The sequence below is a fragment of the Sinocyclocheilus rhinocerous genome, unplaced genomic scaffold (assembly GCF_001515625.1).
Source record: "Sinocyclocheilus rhinocerous isolate Xijiao unplaced genomic scaffold, SAMN03320098_v1.1 scaffold820, whole genome shotgun sequence".
Classification (NCBI taxonomy): domain Eukaryota; kingdom Metazoa; phylum Chordata; class Actinopteri; order Cypriniformes; family Cyprinidae; genus Sinocyclocheilus; species Sinocyclocheilus rhinocerous.
Window position 1 is genome coordinate 1596666 of NW_015670386.1, and position 22284 is coordinate 1618949.

Here is a 22284-nt window from a genome sequence, read left to right on the forward strand (position 1 = left end):
TCAAGTAAATATCTACAGCGGATCTAAAATATTCATAATTAATTATAACTAGTTATGATTAATTATTCATATTTCGCATTAGCTGATTCGTTACATTTGGTTGTGTTTTTCTCCCTCATGTGCCCATATTTGGTCGTTCCTGTTCCTGTCCTCGTTATGTCTTTATTAGTTAACTTCCTTTCACCTGTGTCTTGTTAATTAGTCATTAGTTCCTCTTCCATTTGTATAAATTCCCTTCCTTTAGTTCTCTGAGTTGTCAGTTATTGTATGTGGTTACCCTTCGTGTATTGATATTCCCTTCATCTTTCCCTGTGGATGTATTTAAAAAGAATTAAGATTATCTTCGTTGTATGCTCTTCTGTCTTCATTCCATCAGGTAAACGTGACACTTATATGCACTTCCAAACACTCTTTTCCGCAGTTCCATTAAATGTTTTATGCAACTAGTTCAGTATCTAATGCATGCACAGTGTAGTGACACGTTTGGTTCTTGTTCTTGTAACACTGTTATTTGACCATTAGTAGAGTCTTTTGACAACTTGCAGTGAAAGCATGCGAGGCAGTTAAATTTCAGCCTTGTGTAAAGAGCCTGGGCATTTGGACGACAGTAGTTACTGGCAATTAAATGTTACAATTTGGTGACTTGTGTAAGTCTCAGTCCTCTTAAATAAAGTATTGCACTGCACTGACAATAAAATGAAAAGCAGTGTGGAAACAAGTCTTCATTGCTCATACAAATAAGTGCCGTTTTATATTGGCCAAATTGAAAATCCTGGGATCTGGATTAAACCTGTTTTGTTCAGTTTTTTTTTTTTTGGTCAAAAAGAATAGTTAACAGTATATGTATATATATTGTGTTGGCAAGCTTTACTGACTGCAGAATTTATTGATTTTTTTAATTCATTTTTATTTTTTGCAAGAAAACAGAAAATATGATTTAAAAACACATCTCAATAAACATTTAGTTTTGGCTTATGTCTAAGAAAATATATTAAGTATGTTATATGGTCTATTCAATAACCTTTTATTTGCATGAATTTTAATGTCTTTGGGAAAATAAATATATTTGATTAATATTAAATCAAAATGTAAGATTTTAACCAAATTATAAATATGACTTTGTCCAAAGTAATCATTTTCACATGCACTTCTGCAGTCATATACACACAAGGAAAAAAGAAACAGAAGTAAAAACACAATGTTTTTTATGTAGCATTAATCAATAATGCAGTTTGTGCAACTTTTCATACAATATATATACAACCCTACAGAAGTTTTAGTGTTCTCAGTCTGTTATCCATTTCAAATATGACCCTGAAATGACAAGAATGACTGCTGATAAACTCGGTTCAGTTTTAGCAATAATTCATGTTTGTATTCTCAACCCATCATTCCTATTTGCAGTCAATGCAGTTTTGGCAACAGAGGGATTTATGATGCTGACCCTGAGAAAAAGAGAAGAAACAAACAAGTCAAATGTCCCCAGTAACCTAAACATTCACACTGTGCAATGGCATGGGTAGTCATATTACTGACCAAAATTTTTGTAGCAAGAGTTGGACCTTCACAAGTGAGTGTCAATTAAACAGAACCTGACAGGAACAATAATGTGGTTTAAAGGTGCAGTCACATTTACCGTTCTGTGAATTTTCAAGAGTGTATTTTCATAACGCTTGAGGGCGAAATATTTCCCGACACAGATTCTGAATTGTTTTCAAGTTGGTCAAGAGAATTTATTGCATTTTCCAAGAGAAAGCTACTTAGTTTGAAAGTGACTTCTCTGAGACTTCGTACATTGCGACACACTTGACAATAAAAAATAGACCTGTTTGCCCTCGAAATTTTAATGACGGCAACTTAAAGGAATAGTTCACCCCCAAAACAACAATTTGCTGACTATTTTCTCACATACAGGCTATCCAATACAGATGAGTTTGTTTCCTCATTGGAACAGACTTGGAGAAATTTTGCATTACATCACTTGCTCACCAATAGATCCTCTGCAGTGAATGGGTGCCGTCAGAATGAGAGTTCAAACAGCGTAAAACATTACAATAATCCAAAAGTAATCCAAACAACTCCAGTCCATCATTTAACGTCTCGTGAAGTGAAAAGCTATGTGATTGTAAACGGTGCTTGATCTGTGCATATTTCTCACCTGATTCAGATGAGCCAATTTTTTACTGGAAAAAGCAATAAAATGGATAGAGGACTTGTATTGTAGCTGAAAACAACAGTGTGAAGTTAAAAACGTCAGTTTTGTTTTCTACAAACACGCAACTTTTTCACTTAAAGGGGTCATATGATGTTGCTAAAAAGAACATTATTTTGTGTATTTGGTGTAATGAAATGTGTTTATGCGGTTTAAAGTAAAAAAAACATTATTTTCCACATACTGTACATTATTGTTTCTCCTCTATGCCCCGCCTTTCTGAAACGCGTCTTTTCAACAAAGACCCCTCTTTTGACAAGCGCAGTCTGCTCTGATTGGCCAGCTGACCCAGTGCATTGTGATTGGCCGAACACTGCAAGCACGCGTCGGAAATGTTACGTCCCTTACCATATTGTGATGCCCTGTCCGGCCGGAGCGATGATTCAAAAACATGAAAACCCATTACAAACGAGGCATTTGTTTCATTGTCTTTCACAACGAAACACACGGCGGGCTAGAGTGAGCGGAGGCCTGTGGGCTTGAGAACGGCGCGGTCGGCGGATTCGACGAAGGAGCGTCCGGCGGGCTTGCAGCAACCACATGTGACGACCCCGGGCTGGACTCCGCTTCGTCCACGGTGAAAGCCGATCCGGTGATCCACAGCGCGAAGTTGATGTATTTCCTCAGCAACCAGCACGGATCAGCTCCAGGCATGACGAAGCAGATATCGTCCTCTTTTGGAAGGCCAAACAAAGTAGTTTTGCTTTCACAAAAAACACACAGCGCCTTCAGACATGGCGGCAGCAACAATACTACAGTGAGAATAAAAGTTACGCCTTCTTTCTTTGCGTGAACATTTGGGCGGCGTTATGCAAATCTTCCCACATCGTGACGTAGACGTGGGGGCGTGTTAGAATGAGCCGTTTTAGGTAGGCGTGGCTGACTCTTAACTTTTATAAAGAATATCTCTTTGGATTTGAGACTTTAGTCTTTGCAACTTTACAGATCTTCTTTATGCACCAAGAGCTTGTAACACTTCAAAGAGAAAGGAAAAATTGAAATCGCATCATATGACCCCTTTAACGAGTGACGGCACCCATTCACTGCTGAGGATCCATTATTGAGCAAGTGATGCAAATTTCTCTAAATCAGATCCAATGAAGAAACAAACTCATCTACATCTTGGATGGCCTGAGTGTGAGCAAATTTGGGTGAACTATTCCTTAAACACCAATATGAATCCGCAGTTTATCATGTAGACCTTAGCTATCAACTAGAGGGACATGACACTCAGGGCACGTATTTCCACATCCTTCTAACATAATATGCGTTTATCTGACTAAATGGATAAATAATCCTCTACTAATCTCTCCAACAGTACTAGATGGTTTGTATTCCATGCTCTATTTTTACCAGGGCTTAAAGTAAGGATTAAATGAGGTAGCTGCCAAAAGGTAGTGTGAAGAACTGCCTCCTTCATAGTGACTGTAACTTTGATTTACTGTAAGTCACTACAGATCTTGTTCTTTCCCCCTTTTTCAGTTTTAATACACATCGCTTCTGTAAATAAATATTTTGCATACTTGATATCAAACCCTGTTATTTGTTATACTTGATTAATGTGGCAGAATATCAGTCAATCAGCACAAAAGCATTATGCAATTCTCGTTGAGGTCTAACAGCTCTGGGGAGAAACTGCAGGAAATATATCAGCAAGTAAAAGGTCTATTGTAAATTACACAAGTTTGTCTTCTATCTGTTTCTTTTGCTTTTAATCACATTTGTACTCTAGCAGCTTTATTCAGGTCACCTCATGTAATTGTAAATCACTGTGATTTTTTTGTGCTCTAATTTTCCGCATCATTTATTTGTCTGAGTTGTAGCAGGCAGAGTGCACAGAACCAATAATAAGCAGGTATTTTTAGTGTTTAATTTCCTTTCATGATTAGAGACTTCATTAAATTATTAGTTCTCAGATGAAGTCTGCTTAAGTTAGAAGACGAACCAAAAAGTGAAAGGTTGTTGCTCTTGCTGGCTAGAAACTTTAGTATGACGAGGTTTGGAGCAAAATGGAATTTTGTATTCGAAAGTTACTCAGTAAAAGTAGGGCCTATATCAAAAAGGTTTTTGTGTTTTGGTTTAACATTTTTGAGTTGACTTTAGCATACAAGTATGATCGCACAAACTTTCACATTTTCTGATATCAGTAAAGATACATTTCTTAAATTTGAGCAACAACAACAAAAAATTTTCAGTCCCAGTGAATTTTCCAATTTTCGGGTGTAGAATTTTCCGTATGATTTCACAGGTAATCATGAACGTTGATTCTACTTAAAGCCACATGAGGGCGGTGTATAGGCAGTGCAGTCATTCCAGATGGCCTCAATTGCTTCATTCTTGGCCTGCCAAACAGACGTTATCGACAGAGCAATCCAGCTGATGATAGATCCTCATTCAGCTGCCCTCCTGCATGGATGAATTCGGGAGAACTGTAAATGAGGACTGGCATATGGTGGGTAATTTAGTGTGATTTACATATAAATTGATATAGAAAGAGAACTCCCATCCGTTCACACTTAACTTTCCACTTGTACTCGTAGCTCGTTTTAGTTGGGTTCAAGTTCAGAGCCGAGATTTTCAAACAATCCGATTTTTTAAGGCACGTGGCGCGTTCATCTCGCAGTGCCTCAGCCATTAATGGCGCGGGAAAGAAAACAAGCGGGATAACACGTTACGGAAACGGTTACAATCATAGAAGTTATATTAGGTCATATAAACACTAATAATAATATATATTAATAATAACAACAATACTAGCCTACTACTATTACTACTAATAATTGATGTATGTAGTAGGTGATAATATACAGTATGACATATTTAGGTCACATCTTAATTGTTATTTCTGTTTTATGCCCCAGTTGTTGATTTATTAAAACGTCAGGTTTAATTTTTTTTTCAAAAATTTTTACCATACCTCTTTTTTTTTTTTTTTTTTTGCTTCTGTTCATTAACAATAAACATTTGGAGGACACCAGATTAACCAGAGACAAAACATACACAAAATGAAGAGCGGAAGATTATTAAAAAAATAATAAATAAACACAAATAAAAAAACAGTGTCTTTTGTGTGGCAAGGTCTCTCAGTACGCGGCACATCAGCTGTTGAGAATGAATTCAGTCACACTCATTTGAGCTTGTTTAACTAGACCTTCTGTGAGGTTCTTCATAATCCTAACAATATGAGCTCAGAAAACCACTTTGAATAAAGTATGTAAACATTCTAAAAAAACATTCAAAAATAATATTTTTTTACATTGATGATAAGAAGAACCACGGGTTTCATTCGAATTACAAAAAGTGGTTTTCACATGTACTTTTATTTAGAGTGATTTATTAAAACGTCAGGTTTTATTTTTTTTTCAAAAATTTTTACCATACCTCTTTTTTTTGTTTTTTTTTTGCTTCTGTTCATATAGGCTATAGTTAGTTGGGGGAGACCGGAGATGGTTGTAACAAGGGTCAGTTAACACTTCCAATTTCTCAAATAAGGAACAAGTTACAAACCACCTAATTCACTTCACACATTTTCATTTGAGTGCTTATTCCACATGTGAGGAATTAGAGCCCTGTGGCAGGCAGCAGAGTTTAGAGGAGAAAAACTTATTTTGAGGTAAAAAGTAACTTTTTATACTTCATTTATTTTTGTGATGGTAGTCCCTGCTTTGTAGTCAAACTCATCAATGTTAAATTTTGTCCATTTTATGTCTGTGCAGATGTTTTTCATGCGGATTGTTAGTGCTAATGCTTTGGCTGTTTGCTGTAAGGTGAGCTAGTTCATGGCTACAAAACTCTGGGTTAGTTGTAGCAGCAAGTCGCGGGGTTGGATGTAACATCAATAAAACATGTTATAACTCACTCCAAGCTAATTTTTTGTTTTATTTAAAAGTTTTCTTTGAATTTCAGTATGCCTAGGTCTTGGAAGAGAAAGACAAACCGAGAGGTGTCTATAAATGTTCAAGTCAAGTGTTCAAGTTCAGTTTTATTATGGCCAATTACTATGTCTGACATTAACAAACATGCTTACACACACACACACACACACACACACACGTCTGGTTTGCTATCCTTGTGGGGACTCTCCATAGGCGTAATGCTTTTTCTACTGTACAGACCGTATATTCTATTGCCCTACACCAACCCTACACCTAAACCTACCCCTTACAGGAAACTTTGTGCATTTTTAGATTTTTAAAAAACTTAATTCTGTGTGATTTATTAGCTTGTTTACCCGTGGGGACCTCAATTTAGGTCCCCACCGTGACACGAGTCCCCATGAGTCTATGTGTATTCAGGTTTAAGTCCTCACCAGAATAGAAAAACAGGTACACACACACACACACACACACTTACTTATGTACGTTATTCAGTTTTATTATCATGATGCTAATGTAACACACACCAATTTTGTTGAAAAGTCAGTGTTGAATAAAAAGCTTTCAAATGCCTTTTTTTTTTTTTTTTCATAATCCTTATTGCATAATGTTATGTCTCACACCGGTGGATATCATAAGGTAACATCTTACCCCAGGGTATGTTACAACTAAGTTGGACTATGGGGTGAATTGTAACATTTCACTCCTCGTGTTTGAAACTAAACCATGCATTTTCTGTTTGTGCTGCAAAGATAACAGCTATGCCATTTAATAGCAGACACTTGTAACTAATTTGAAGCACATTTTGAATGCACTGGCTTAAAAGAACCCCAAGATACAGACAGAAACGTCAAAAATGTTATAACCATCTCCGGTCTACCCCTATTGTTTATTCTTGTCCCAGACCCAGATTAAACAAAAATTCATCATAAAAATATGAATCATTACATATTTAAAACTATGATCTAAACAAATAATTTTTGCTTTATATTAAACATCAACATATAGGGGACCTATACCTATGTTTTCCCCCCATCATTAATTAAACACCTCTGAAATATTTGTATGTGTATGTTTTTCAGGCATTTTCATTGTAGCTGTTTGAAAGTTCAGTGACATTATTAAGCATACACTCACCCTTCATTTCTGGTGACATGATGGACTGAAGAGGACATTACAACATTTCTGGTAAGGTTTAGAATGCTTAGTTTTTTATTGTGCATTCTGCTCTGTACGGGTCAGTGGTCAAAAAGGATTCATGGATGCACACTTTAAATATCTATTGTAAATATCTATCATCTGGGTATTTTTGCCTTACTTTATTCAGTGTCTTCATTGTGATTTCAGATGTCTAATCTTGTTGTGTAGTTGTACTGGGCTAATTTGTGTGAGTCAGATGATTGAGATGCTTTAAATGTGTAGTGTTAAGAGGCCTTCATGAGCAGGACAGTGTTAAGACAGTGTAAAAAATGTTTTACCAACTGTGTAGAGATGTTGCGTTTGCACTTTTTAACTGATAATTTCATAAGGCAAGCTTATTATTGTAGCATGCACTGACAGTTTTGCTGTGGTGTTTAGACAATCCATCTGTGCTATGTCTGTCTGTATTTGCTGGTGTATTCCCGATAGTCAGAGAGCTGGATAAGGAAGGTGAGCAGTCATGTCAACGGCTTAATTTTGATCACAGTGGCCTACTTTACACCCGGACTGATGCAAGGAAACGAGATTATATTTTTGAGTAACAGAGCTGTGATGAGGGTGACTGATGTGGCACTGTCAGAAACCTCCAACACAGCCGCAACACTCTGATATTTTCATCACGTAGTGGCACAGTTGTCATTTCAGTTGCGAGTTATCAATGAAGCTTATTGGCCTGGGCTCTTCATCACACATGGTTAGGTGCTGCAGAAATTGGATTGTGTGTGAGATGGAGAGAGATTGTAAGTGAGCGTGGATGTTAAGGATGTGAATTTTGAGAGTAAATGTCATTTTGCATAATGATCATCAAGTATATTTGTGGCACAGAGTCAGATTTACATAGAGCTAAGTGGTTATGCAACTTGTCCAAATAGTAAATTAAATGATTGACATAAAGGTTTATTTCAGTTTTAAATCTTTTGATTCATCTTGGCAGGACTGTAATATAAAACTTTGATTGAATAAATCTTGCCTTTCTTAATATCTAGTCTTAAAGACTAGCAACAATAACCCAAAAATGAACCCAAAATGAATGTTTTGTAATTATTTACTAACCAGCCTATTATATTGTAACAATGCTGTTTTTTCCCTGTGGAACACAGACGAATCTTCATGCACAAATTTTCCACAAATAGTTTTAGCACCATAAATGTGGTCCATTAGACTCGTGTGACTAAAGAAGACTTGAAGAGCGCACCTTTGTATGAAGAGCTGATATTTAAATATTAATTTGAGAACGGTTGCCACTGGTTTGCTGAAACCGTTCCCACTGGTTCTCAGAGAGAACTGTTCATGAATCAGAGTTCAGCTGTCAGACTCAATGGTCAGTTTGCAAGTTAACAGCTCATTGAAAGTCACCAGATGATCAGTGAATTTTGACTAAAATATTAATCTGTTAATCTCAAGATATCATATGACTTCAACTATAGTGCTCAAGTAGTTCAAAAGGCTGGGCCCAGTAGGATTTTTTTGAAAAAAATATTACTTTTATTCAGCAAGGATGCATTAAACTGATCAAAAGTGACAGTAAAATAATCAGTTTCAAATAAATGTTCATTAGATAATCCTGAAAAACTGCATCACAGCTTCCACAAAAATGTTAAGCAGCATAATCTTTTTCAACATTGATTAATATAAAAGTTTCAGCATTTTAAAATGATTTCTGAAGGATCATGGGAAACTGAAGACTGAAAATTCAGCTTTGCCATCACAGGAAAAAAAATATGTGACCCTGGAGCACAAAACCAGTCTTAAGTCGCTGGGGTATATTTGTAGCAATAGCCAAAAATACATTGTATGGGTCAAAATTATGGATTTTTCTTTTATGCCAAAAATCATTAGGATATTAAGTAAAGATCATGTTCCATGAAGATATTTTGTAAATTTCCTACCGTAAATATATTAAAACTTAATTTTTGATTAGTAATATGCCTTACTAAGAACTTCATTTGGACAACTTTAAATTTGATTTTCTCAATATTTAGATTTTTTTTTGCAGATTCCAGATTTTCAAATAGTTGTATCTCGGCCAAATATTGTCCTATCCTAACAAACCATACATCAATGGAAAACTCATTTATCCAGCTTTCAGATGATGTATAAATCTCAATAAAAAAAAAAGACCCTTATGACTTTGATTTTCTCAATATTTAGATTTTTTTTTTGCAGATTCCAGATTTTCAAATAGTTGTATCTCGGCCAAATATCCTAACAAACCATACATCAATGGAAAGCTTAGTTATTCAGCTTTCAGATGATGTATAAATCTAAATTTCGAAAACAATGGACCCTTATGACTGGTTTTGTGGTCCTGGGTCACATATAATATGTTAAAACACAGTAATATTTAATATATTAAATCATGATAATATTTCACAATTTTTTTTTTTTTTTTTTTTACTGTTTTCAGAGACTCTTTTTTAAAAAACAAAAAAAAGTATTAGGCCTACAGACCCCAAATGTTTGAACAGTAGTTTAAACCAGTTTTATGTTTGTGTGTGTGTGTGTGTGTGTGTGTGGTTTTCTATTAAGCTTAACAGCCATGTACACTAAGATCTGTCATTGCACATGAAAGTTCTGTTCTGTGATCCGAAAATAGATATTTTGATCATAAGGCAAAGTCACTCGGGTTTGGAACGACATCAGGGTGAGCTACTAAAGACAGAAAGTTTCTTTTTGGGTGAGCTATCCCTTTAAAGTCTTTTCATGTTGCCTCTATTATAAATTACAGTTTCTTTTACAGTTTGGCAGCATGACTCCAAAGAGTCAACTAATTATAGAAACCTAATTCTCAACTTTATCTGAACCTGCTGTGGGAGGAATAAAAATCTCCGGCTCCCATCTGTCTTGGGACTTTGGTTTGACAGCAGAACATCCTGAAAATTGGGCTGTTTTGGGATCTCGCTACAAACACAGGGTTAGTGTCGGTGTGAATCCCAGACGCAAACACCAAGTCCCTGCTGAATAACTAAATATGTGAATTATACAGTGTGATTCACAAAGCAACTGACACGCAGACACCGCCACTTTGTAAAAACGTAGTACGTGAGGGTAAAATAAATCGCTTAAAGCGAGCACAAGCCTTTTTGTCGTCAAGTTAAAGTCTTGGAAAGGGTCACAGGGGCCACATGATTTGTCAAGGACAGTGGAGGTCTCCATTAATATAACATTAACCTTTCCTCACCCACATCTTCCTTCCCCAAACCTCTGCTTTTGTCTTCATTAGATGCCATGACGTGTTCTCTGAATAGCTAGCAGTGCCTGTTAGCAGACTCCGAGCATCAAGTACCCTGTGTAGACTTTGCGTCTGTGAAATCGCTTTTCCGGGTGGGTAAGATGGAAAACATTGTTATTGGAAAGGCGAAAAGCTGAGAAATCCACTGAATACTTAAAGTGTGACAAACATGCAAAAAAATAAGAAATCAGGAAGGGGGCCAACACTTTTTCACACCACTGTGTATATATATATATATTACATTGAATAATTTTTTTTTTAATATTATTCAGTGTAATAAATATTATGCAGACTGCTAATTGCTCTATTTATTTGTGCTTTAAACTGCAGAAAAAGAATAATCCATCTGTATTTGTCGAATGTATTGAGACTTAAGTTTTGAGATTTTTTTTATTTTTCCTCAAGTAAAAAGTCAAAAATGTTGCAAGTAAATTTGGTTTGAAAAGCCTCTTATACTGTAAATGCATCCATAGTGATTAGCAGATATGTTCTTTTCATGGAGAATTTTAAAATGCGTTGTGAATAAAGCCTTTGCTCTTCAACGCATTAATCATTTTCCATCAAGAAAATGGTGTTTTCTGGGAATCCGCCAAATTGCCTCTACCCTGAAAAGCTTCGTGTTGTTGTGACTTTGTAGACTGATCCATTATCGGATTCATCCCGCTAGCTAGCACTGTTGATCACTTTGTTAATTCACTGTGACAGAAGGCTTCCTGTAGTCTCTGTCTCTCGAAACCCTGTAATTCATTTTTGTCCCCTATAAGGGACTCAAGATCTGAATTCAGGGGAAGGAATAGCTTCTGGCCTGAAACTATGTTCTAATAAAGACTACATAGTGGGCTTTTCAGTCATATCCCATTTGTTTGATTAAACCTTGACAGTCATTAAATACCTACATGTCCAACTAAAGTCCTGGGCCGCTGGGTCTCAGAGACTTAAAGAAAGGTATTCCTTTACTTCATAAACATGATTTACTAGTGAATTTAGTTTATGCGGTATGTAAATCACTAATACATAAAGACTGCAGGTATATTCCATGACGTATAGTTATAGAGACTAATATTTAAAGGTGCAATAGGTGATTGTCTTCAGAAACGTACTCTGTTACTAACGTAACCTCGGTTCCCTGAGATACGGGAACGAGTACTGCGTCTAAAGACGCTATGGGAAAAAGCCTTTTTTTTCTCCTGAACTGAAGCCTTTTTCAATCATGCAGTGAAACTGCATGGCCAAGAATGCAGAATCGAATCGTTATAATCGAATCGAATCGACTCGAATTTAATTGTGAATCAAATCGAATTGAATCGTTCTTAATTTGCAAAAATCGTTCTTGAATCGAAAACCTATGAATCGTGAATCGATTCGCTGTCTCCCCAAGGATTCACAGCCCTAATAAAAAATGAACCAATGGCTCGGCAGTGGAGCTGCATGAGCCTATGGCGACAAAACCCGCCAGAGCCCGCCAGAATGGGCGGGGTCATCTGGCTATATAAGCGGGCGTTTGCCACAGGATTCTCAGGTTACTTCGACTGAAGCGACGACTGAGTAGTGCGGCTACATAGCACGGTTAGCAATGCAGTACTCGTTCCCGTATCTCAGGGAACCGAGGTTACGTTAGTAACCGAGTACATTCCCTATCGATACTTCACTCGTACTGCGTCTGTTAAAGACGCTATTGGAACACAGTACAATCATGCCGTGCTAAGGTAGAGGAATGACTATATAAGTATTATAACTTCCACAAGAAAGTAATGCCATAGGGAAGTTAACAATAACCCAAGGCTAAAACGGGCTGAACTCCCTGAGGTCACACCCGGCCTGGTTAATCTTTCCAGAGTACTCATGCAACTTCAGCACCCCAGGGGTAGAGAGCTGACAAGTAAACTAATACCAGAGAGCTTGAGCGCGATACGGTCAAAGGCTCTCTGTCAGACTTGTTTGCTTAACGCAGCGCGTGTCTCTTCAAGCAGAAAGGACCCTGGCCTGCAAGGCCGGGACTTCCAGGTTATAAAACCTAGCAAATGTGGACGGCGAGGCCCAGCTTGCCACCTCTCAAATTTACGCAATGGACACACCGAATACAATGTAGATTATGCAATTACTTACAGAGACAGTGGTGCTTGGTATAGAGGCACTAGACACTGCTGCGCTGGGCTGGTCTTCAACCTGGGAAGGTCTCCTGGCCACATTAAGATTCGGTTTTGCTGCAGCAATGTGAGAGCCGGTAAATCTTGGTTTGGTATACTAAAAATGTGAGAAGACACAATGTGTTATAATAGCAAGCATTACTATTTATTTTAATATTACTATTTTAAGTAAATGCAGACTTCAAAAATACTTCTTTCTGAATGGAAGTGTAGTCCATAAGAGGAATGATTCATTAGCAGTACTGACTCTTGAAATAACTACAAAGTATTTGCATGGTGGAATAATTATTAACATGTGTACAATTAATAATAGCCAGCGTGTATGTGGAATGTTACCTGAGATATAGAATGAAAAAGAGAAAATGTAGCTTTAACACATGAGAAGTATAGAGAGAGATGCCATGAGGGACATGAGTCTAGCTCAGTGACCTTCAACCCAGGCCGAGCTCAGTTAGAGAGGAAGAGGACAATCCAAGAGTAGAGCCCAGAGATGAAAGAGAGAGAGCACACAGGTTACATTCTTCATTTATCCTTGACCATGTGACTTAAACCAAATCTGAGATATTCAAACCGACCAATCAGCAGACAACAGCTGCCCCCACTGTACAAGAGGTGTGACAATTAGTAGGTCTCAGCCAGCATCTCTTAGTTTTCTTGCTTTCTTCTTACTTTCTGAACTTCCTCGAATTTGAAGTGAACTCATACTTCAATGCTTTAAAAAAAAAATTGCAACTCACCATTGACAATTGTGCTGCAACTCTTGCTGCCACAGGAGCAGTAGGCTGGGGCTGGGGGTCCGGCTGACTCTGCTCCATGGCCTTCTTTGCTGTTCCAGCAGCAGCAGCAGGTTGTTCCACCACCCTTTGTGCTGGTCCAGTAGGGCTGGCAGTTGGCTGTTTAAGACAGCCCAAAAAAAATACATGTAACAATTCAGAAAGAAAACCATTTCAGTAAATAATACTAACAAAAAATACTTGCTACATTAATGTTACCTTTGGAGTGTGAAAACCACAGATGCATTTCAGCACACCTCCAAGCAAGTTTGTCTGGCCACGAGACAGCATCGGACATTTCTCAATCTGTAAGCATAATAACAAATGTAATGCACAATACAAGTGAGTCCCTTAACAGAGCATACAATACTTCATTAAATTCATATATTAATTAATTCATTGATTAATTTCTAGGACACGAGTCACTATTTATCTTATATACAGTGGTGTGAAAAAGTGTTGGCCCCCTTCCTGATTTCTTATTTTTTTTGCATGTTTGTCACACTTTAATGTTTCAGATCATCAAACAAATTTAAATATTAGTAAAAGATAACACAAGTGAACACAACATGCAGTTTTTAAATGAAGGTTTTTATTATTAAGGGAAAACAAAATCCAAAACTACATGGCCCTGTGTGAAGAAGTGTTTGCCCCCCTGTTAAAACTGTGGTTTATCACACCTGAGTTCAATTTCTCTAGCCACACCCAGGCCTGATTACTGCCACACCTGTTCGCAATCAAGAAATCTCTTAAATAGGACCTGCCTGACAAAGTGAAGTAGACCAAAAGATCCTCAAAAGCTAGACATCATGCCGAGATCCAAAGAAATTCAGAAACAAATGAGAAAGAAAGTAATTGAGATCTATCAGTCTGGAAAAGGTTATAAAGCCATTTCTAAAGCTTTGGGACTCCAGCGAACCACAGTGAGAGCCATTATTCACAAATGGCAAAAACATGGAACAGTGGAGAACCTTCCCAGGAGTGGCCGGCCGACCAAAATTACCCCAAGAGCACAGCGACGACTCATCCAAGAGGTCACAAAAGACCCCACAACAACATCCAAAGAACTGCAGGCCTCACTTGCCTCAGTTAAGGTCAGTGTTCATGACTCCACCATAAGAAAGAGACTGGGCAAAAATGGTCTGCATGGCAGAGTTCCAAGACGAAAACCGCTGCTGAGCAAAAAGAACAAAGGCTCGTCTCAGTTTTGCCAGAAAACATCTTGATGATCCCCAAGACTTTTGGGAAAATACTCTGTGGACTGACGAGACAAAAGTTGAACTTTTTGGAAGGTGTGTGTCCCATTACGTCTGGCGTAAAAGTAACACTGCATTTCAGAAAAAGAACATCATACCAACAGTAAAATATGGTGGTGGTAGTGTGATGGTCTGGGGCTGTTTTGCTGCTTCAGGACCTGGAAGACTTGCTGTGATAAATGGAACCATGAATTCTGCTGTTTACCAAAAAATCCTGAAGGAGAATGTCCGGCCATCTGTTTGTGACCTCAAGCTGAAGCGAACTTGGGTTCTGCAGCAGGACAATGATCCAAAACACACCTGCAAGTCCACCTCTGAATGGCTGAAGAAAAACAAAATGAAGACTTTGGAGTGGCCTAGTCAAAGTCCTGACCTGAATCCTATTGAGATGCTGTGGCATGACCTTAAAAAGGCGGTTCATGCTCGAAAACTCTCCAATGTGGCTGAATTACAACAATTCTGCACAGATGAGTGGACCAAAGTTCCTCCACAGCGCTGTAACAGACTCATTGTAAGTTATCGCAAACGCTTGATTGCATTTGTTGCTGCTAAGGGTGGCCCAACCATTTATTAGGTTTAGGGGGCAAACACTTTTTTCACACAGGGCCATGTAGTTTTGGGTTTTGTTTTCCCTTAATAATAAAAACCTTCATTTAAAAACTGCATGTTGTGTTCACTTGTGTTATCTTTTACTAATATTTAAATTTGTTTGATGATCTGAAACATTAAAGTGTGACAAACATGCAAAAAAATAAGAAATCAGGAAGGGGGCCAACACTTTTTCACACCACTGTGTATATATATATATTACATTGAATAATTTTTTTTTTAATATTATTCAGTGTAATAAATATTATGCAGACTGCTAATTGCTCTATTTATTTGTGCTTTAAACTGCAGAAAAAGAATAATCCATCTGTATTTGTCGAATGTATTGAGACTTAAGTTTTGAGATTTTTTTTATTTTTCCTCAAGTAAAAAGTCAAAAATGTTGCAAGTAAATTTGGTTTGAAAAGCCTCTTATACTGTAAATGCATCCATAGTGATTAGCAGATATGTTCTTTTCATGGAGAATTTTAAAATGCGTTGTGAATAAAGCCTTTGCTCTTCAACGCATTAATCATTTTCCATCAAGAAAATGGTGTTTTCTGGGAATCCGCCAAATTGCCTCTACCCTGAAAAGCTTCGTGTTGTTGTGACTTTGTAGACTGATCCATTATCGGATTCATCCCGCTAGCTAGCACTGTTGATCACTTTGTTAATTCACTGTGACAGAAGGCTTCCTGTAGTCTCTGTCTCTCGAAACCCTGTAATTCATTTTTGTCCCCTATAAGGGACTCAAGATCTGAATTCAGGGGAAGGAATAGCTTCTGGCCTGAAACTATGTTCTAATAAAGACTACATAGTGGGCTTTTCAGTCATATCCCATTTGTTTGATTAAACCTTGACAGTCATTAAATACCTACATGTCCAACTAAAGTCCTGGGCCGCTGGGTCTCAGAGACTTAAAGAAAGGTATTCCTTTACTTCATAAACATGATTTACTAGTGAATTTAGTTTATGCGGTATGTAAATCACTAATACATAAAGACTGCAGGTATATTCCATGACATATAGTTATAGAGACTAATATTTAAAGGTGCAATAGGTGATTGTCTTCAGAAACGTACTCTGTTACTAACGTAACCTCGGTTCCCTGAGATACGGGAACGAGTACTGCGTCTAAAGCGCTATGGGAAAAAGCCTTTTTTTTCTCCTGAACTGAAGCCTTTTTCAATCATGCAGTGAAACTGCATGGCCAAGAATGCAGAATCGAATCGTTATAATCGAATCGAATCGACTCGAATTTAATTGTGAATCAAATCGAATTGAATCGTTCTTAATTTGCAAAAATCGTTCTTGAATCGAAAACCTATGAATCGTGAATCGATTCGCTGTCTCCCCAAGGATTCACAGCCCTAATAAAAAATGAACCAATGGCTCGGCAGTGGAGCTGCATGAGCCTATGGCGACAAAACCCGCCAGAGCCCGCCAGAATGGGCGGGGTCATCTGGCTATATAAGCGGGCGTTTGCCACAGGATTCTCAGGTTACTTCGACTGAAGCGACGACTGAGTAGTGCGGCTACATAGCACGGTTAGCAATGCAGTACTCGTTCCCGTATCTCAGGGAACCGAGGTTACGTTAGTAACCGAGTACATTCCCTATCGATACTTCACTCGTACTGCGTCTGTTAAAGACGCTATTGGAACACAGTACAATCATGCCGTGCTAAGGTAGAGGAATGACTATATAAGTATTATAACTTCCACAAGAAAGTAATGCCATAGGGAAGTTAACAATAACCCAAGGCTAAAACGGGCTGAACTCCCTGAGGTCACACCCGGCCTGGTTAATCTTTCCAGAGTACTCATGCAACTTCAGCACCCCAGGGGTAGAGAGCTGACAAGTAAACTAATACCAGAGAGCTTGAGCGCGATACGGTCAAAGGCTCTCTGTCAGACTTGTTTGCTTAACGCAGCGCGTGTCTCTTCAAGCAGAAAGGACCCTGGCCTGCAAGGCCGGGACTTCCAGGTTATAAAACCTAGCAAATGTGGACGGCGAGGCCCAGCCTGCCACCTCACAAATTTACGCAATGGACACACCGCTAGACCATGCCCAAGACGAGGCGATGCCTCTGGTGGAATGGGCCCGTACTCCAATGGGACATTGTAGGCCCATGGAAGGAGTATGCTAGCGTGATAGCGTCTACTATCCATTTAGAGAGTCTTTGCTTCGTGACCGGATGCCCTTTGGTGCGGTTACCGAAGCTAACAAAGAGTTGTTCCGACTGTCTGAAGGGGTCGGAATGCTCAATGTAAATTCTTAGAGCTCTGACGGGGCAGAGCAGGGATAACTCTCTGTCCACTTCAGAGGGAGGAAGCGCAGAGATCGCAATGACCTGTGCTCTGAATGGAGTGGAGAGCACCTTGGGTACATAACCATGCCTTGGTTTCAGGACGACCTTAGAGTCGTTAGGCTCGAATTCCAGGCAGGCAGGGCTAATGGAAAGTGCTTTACCGATGTTAGTGCCAGAAGCAGAGCAGTCTTCTGCGACAGTGACCAAAGGTTGGTAGACTGTAGCGGCTCAAAAGGGAGCCCTTCAGGGCCCTCAGTACAGTGGGCAGATCCCATGAAGGGACAGTGAGGGGGCGAGGTGGATTCAGCTTCCTGACTCCCCTCAAAAAGCGGACAACCGCGCTGTTCCTGCCCACCGATTGGCCCGCAATAGGGGCATGAGAGGCTGCTATAGCCGCTACATAAACCTTGAGAGTGGATGGGGATCATCCCTTATCCAGCAGCTCTTGCAGGAATGACAACACCACTGACAGATCGGAGGTAGAAGGGTTTAGGCACCAAGCGGAGAAAATAGACCACTTAAGGGCATAGAGGCGTCTCGTAGACAGGGAAAAACCTCAGAAATCGTGTTTAAAACTCGCTCTGGGAGGCTTGAAGGCTCCCGTCGAACGGCCAGAGGTGTAGGGCCCACAATTCGGGCCGAGGGTGCCATATTGTCCCGTCCGCTTGAGAGAGGAGATCTCGTCTCAACTGAATGGGCCAAGGGGCCGCTACCAACAGCTGGGTCAGCTCTGATAGCCACAGCTGGTTCTTCCAGAGAGGGGCCACCAGGAGAACCTTGTGTCTCTGTTCCCTGATTCGCCTGATCACCTGTGATCAGGGTGATTGGGGGAAATGCATAAAGGAGGAGGTTGGGCCAATCGTGGACCAACGCGTCCCTGGTCTTTGAATAATAAATTGGGCAGTGAGAGTTGTTTCCCAGATTTTCTGAACCATCTGCGGATGGAGCGTCCACTCCTCTGAGGGGACATTGTTCCTTGATAACATGTCCGCTCCTTGATTCAATTGCCCGGTATATGCGCCGCTCTCAGCGAGCGCAGGTTGAGTTGAGCCCATGCCAGGCATGGGACGGAACTAGGGATGCAACGATTATAGATTTTGTTGGTACGATTATAGTCTGAGGAATAATCACGGTTTCACGGTTATCACGATTATTATGCATTCATTAATTTCACAACACTATTAGTTTATAAAATCACATGAACACTCTTTATATTTTAAAGTGTTATTTATTGCTGCCTTTTGAAACAGACATAACTCAGTAACCAAATAATACAGCACAAAATAATAATAAAAACAAACAAAAGTCAATTTCTCTCTTTGGAATTAAAGAAAAGTGAAAAGGTTTCTGACTTAAACATAAGTAATACTTTAACACTGATAATATATGAAAATCAAAATCAAAAATAGTCTTTGTCTATTTGGAATTAAATATAAGCTACATATTAGCTAAGTATTTCCCTTTTAAAGAAAACAAATGTAGTGAAATGCTGCTGGACCTCTGTCTGAAAGGCTCTTTTGATCAACTATATTACAAAATTGTTTTGTATTTTCAGTTTGTGTATTTTTTTCTAAAATTTTTTGGACCAGAATAGAAACATTAGTGAAAAAAAAAAATCTAGCTGGCTTTTGACTTCAACAGTATTAGCTGCCTTTTGAAAAATAAATAATACAGTACAGTGAAAATAATAAAAAGAAACAAGGTCCACATCTCTGGAATTGAACATGAGCTAGCTATGCATATCCTTTTGGAACAAAACAAGGAATCAAAGGCTGCAGGACCCACCTACATCAGGGCCTTTTTACAAATTGCACACTTATTTCCAGTCCTTTCAGTTCATATTATAGTGCAGAAATGTAAGCATGTTCACACTCTCAGTGCTCAGTCTTGACCGATGAGGAGACAGGATATGGCCACTTGCACTAAACACCCTTTCCGAGGGCACACTTATTGCAGGGATACAGAGGTACTTTCTGGCCACTTTTGAAAGCATTGGCATTTCTTCCACATGTGCCTTCCACCAAGCCAGTGGGTCAGAATCAGCACTGATTGCAGGAAGGGACAAGTATAGTTTTACCTCTGAGTCAAGTTTTTCTTGGATTGATGGCATTGCATGTCCTCCTGAAGCTTGTGACCTGTTCTTCTTTGCACTGGTGATTTGCTGTAACAGCCCAGACAGGCTCTTCTCATTCCTTTTGGTGGTGGTAGATGAGGTGCTCTGTGTGGTTGCTGCTGGAGGATCTTCTGTGTCTGGATGTGATGCAAGTGCCATTGCTTCATCACTGCATGCCTTGACTGTGTCATCCAGATTCTCAGCAAAGCTTCCTTTGAACCTGGGATCCACAAAACTGGATATGTTCAGAACATTCTTCATTTCCTCTGTATATCTCAGCTGCATTAACAGGTCTTCTCTTATTACACATTTCATTTGTTTAGTGAGAGCACAGTCTTCCTCTTGATCTTGAAGAATCTCATTGTTAATGTGCTCCAAGACTGGCTTCAGGGAGGAAAGTGTGTCTTGTTTCTCTGAGGCCAGGACATCAGTGAAATCATGGAGAGGACAAAGAAGTTGGCTTAGTTTCTCCAAGACAGTGATGTCAGTGTCTTTAGGCATAAAATGCCAGGTGCTTCTGTCTCCTGCTAGCACCCCACAGATGGCCTGCTGCTGCTCCAAGAACCTGGAAATCATTTCAAATGTGGATCCCCATCTGGTGACCACATCATGTATCAGTGAATGCTCAGGGATGTTCAGTTCTGCCTGCTTCTTTTGAAGTTCACGTTTCCGTTTCCAGCTTCGAGAAAAGCCTTGAACCAAACGTCGGCATGCTCTGGTAGCGGATTCAACCCTTGGCATCTTGAGAACTTTGGAAATGGACAAATTTAAATTATGACCAAAACAAGGAAACCAAACACAGGGAAATGATGCAAAGGCTTTCTTCATGTTACTGGCATTGTCTGTTGTAATTCCAGACAGATTCTCTTTCTTTATCTTCCAGTCCAGGAGCATGTTTTCTTTTCTTTTCTTTTCTTTTATCATTTCAGTGATATGCTCTGCTGTGTGGTCTTCTGGAAAATAAAGAGTCTCAAGACAGTGAGTCTTAAGCTTCCAATCAGTAGAGAGGTAGTGGACTGTAAAGCTCATAAAGGGTTCTCCTCCACCACCATGGCTGGTCCACAGGTCTGTGGTTACGCCAAACCACACACCTTCTGCCAGCTGTTCCTCCACACTTGCTCGTACCTCCTTGTACATGGCTGGGATTTTGTTTGTGGAGAAGTAGCTTCTTGTTGGAACTTTGTATTGTGGCACTGCCTTTTTCATCAGATGAAGAAATCCAGGTTTTTCCACAATCTAAAATGCCATCATATCTTTGGAGATTAAATAAACCACTGCTTTATTCAAATCCTGGGCTTGTTTTGAAGTGGGAGTATAAGTCACACACTTTGCAAAGGATTCTGCAACAGTTGGTTGTTGAACTGCAGCTACACCACTAGTCTTGAGCTAAAAGTGAATAAGAAAAATAGAAAAAAAAAAATCCATACCAAGATGAACTTTGACTGGACTTGCAGTAATGATTTAAGTTGATTTTCAATATTTAATTACATTAACAATTATATTTCTATAATATTTAATATTATTATTAATATAAGACTAATATTAACTTATTAACTGAACTGTTATTGTCATCAGCTATCATCCATACATATTCATTTTAATAATTTTTAATATTTCATCTAATTTTACACGTGACGAACATTACATGCGGCTTTGTTTACGTTGCACTGAAAGCCCACAACTCTCACCGCTATGGCATTGATTGTAAGTGACACGTTTATATTTAATTCCCTACCAACATATTTCATTAAGTTATTTGCCACGTAATTTAACTCAGTTATTATGTATTACCTTTACTTGAGCGTGCAAAGCTGGGTGGTGAATCCCGCAGGTGCTGCATCAAATTTGATGTATTCGATCCTTTAGCAGCAACCTTTTTACGGCACGTTTTGCAAACAGGTGATCCGTCATCTTCAATGACGCCCTGGTCATCCTTTGTGTACTCAAAATAATCCCAAACTGCCGACTTCAGGCGCTTCTTTGGAGGAAGCAGAGTTTCGCTGCTAGGTGCCTCTGCCATAGTTAATCCAGTGTGTGTGCGTAATAGCCTCCGTGTCTCTGATAAACTCGGAAGTTTAAGCTGGCGCACCGCTGGCATAACTTTGTTTTCATTTTGCACAAGTTGCAAAAGTTCCGTTCCGTGCAACAGAAACACGGTGTTGCGGAGCCTTTATGATTAATTAACCGTGACGATTTAAAGCGCGGTTAATAGTGAAATCGGTTAATCGTTGCATCCCTAGACGGAACTCGTGGTTTCAGCCAGCACTGAAGGGGCCGCATGCGAAGCAGGCCATGAGGCCCAGCATCTTCTGAAACGTCTTTAGAGGGCGAGGGGTTCCAACTTTGAATGAGGCCACGAACTGCTGAATAGACAGTGCACGCTCTGGCGCGACTACCGCCCTCATTCGGGCTAAGTCGAGAACTGTTCCCAGGAACAATATCCGTTGGCTGGGGGACAGCGCTCTCTTGGCAAAATTGACCCTGAGTCCCAGGCATTCTAAGTGGCTGAGGAGGAAGGATCTGCGAAATAGTAGCTCATCTTTCGACTGGGCCAAGATGAGTGGATTCCCATCTGTCT

At 39.3% G+C, this 22284-nt stretch overlaps 1 long non-coding RNA gene across 1 annotated transcript; it reads left to right on the top strand.

The window, feature by feature from the left end:
* Positions 1-199: 199 nt before the first annotated feature.
* LOC107734223 (uncharacterized) lies at positions 200-7269 on the top strand. The gene is made up of 3 exons (XR_001639074.1): positions 200-376; positions 4461-4664; positions 7170-7269. It is a non-coding gene; the product is annotated as an uncharacterized LOC107734223 (long non-coding RNA).
* The last annotated feature ends 15015 nt before the right edge of the window (positions 7270-22284 follow it).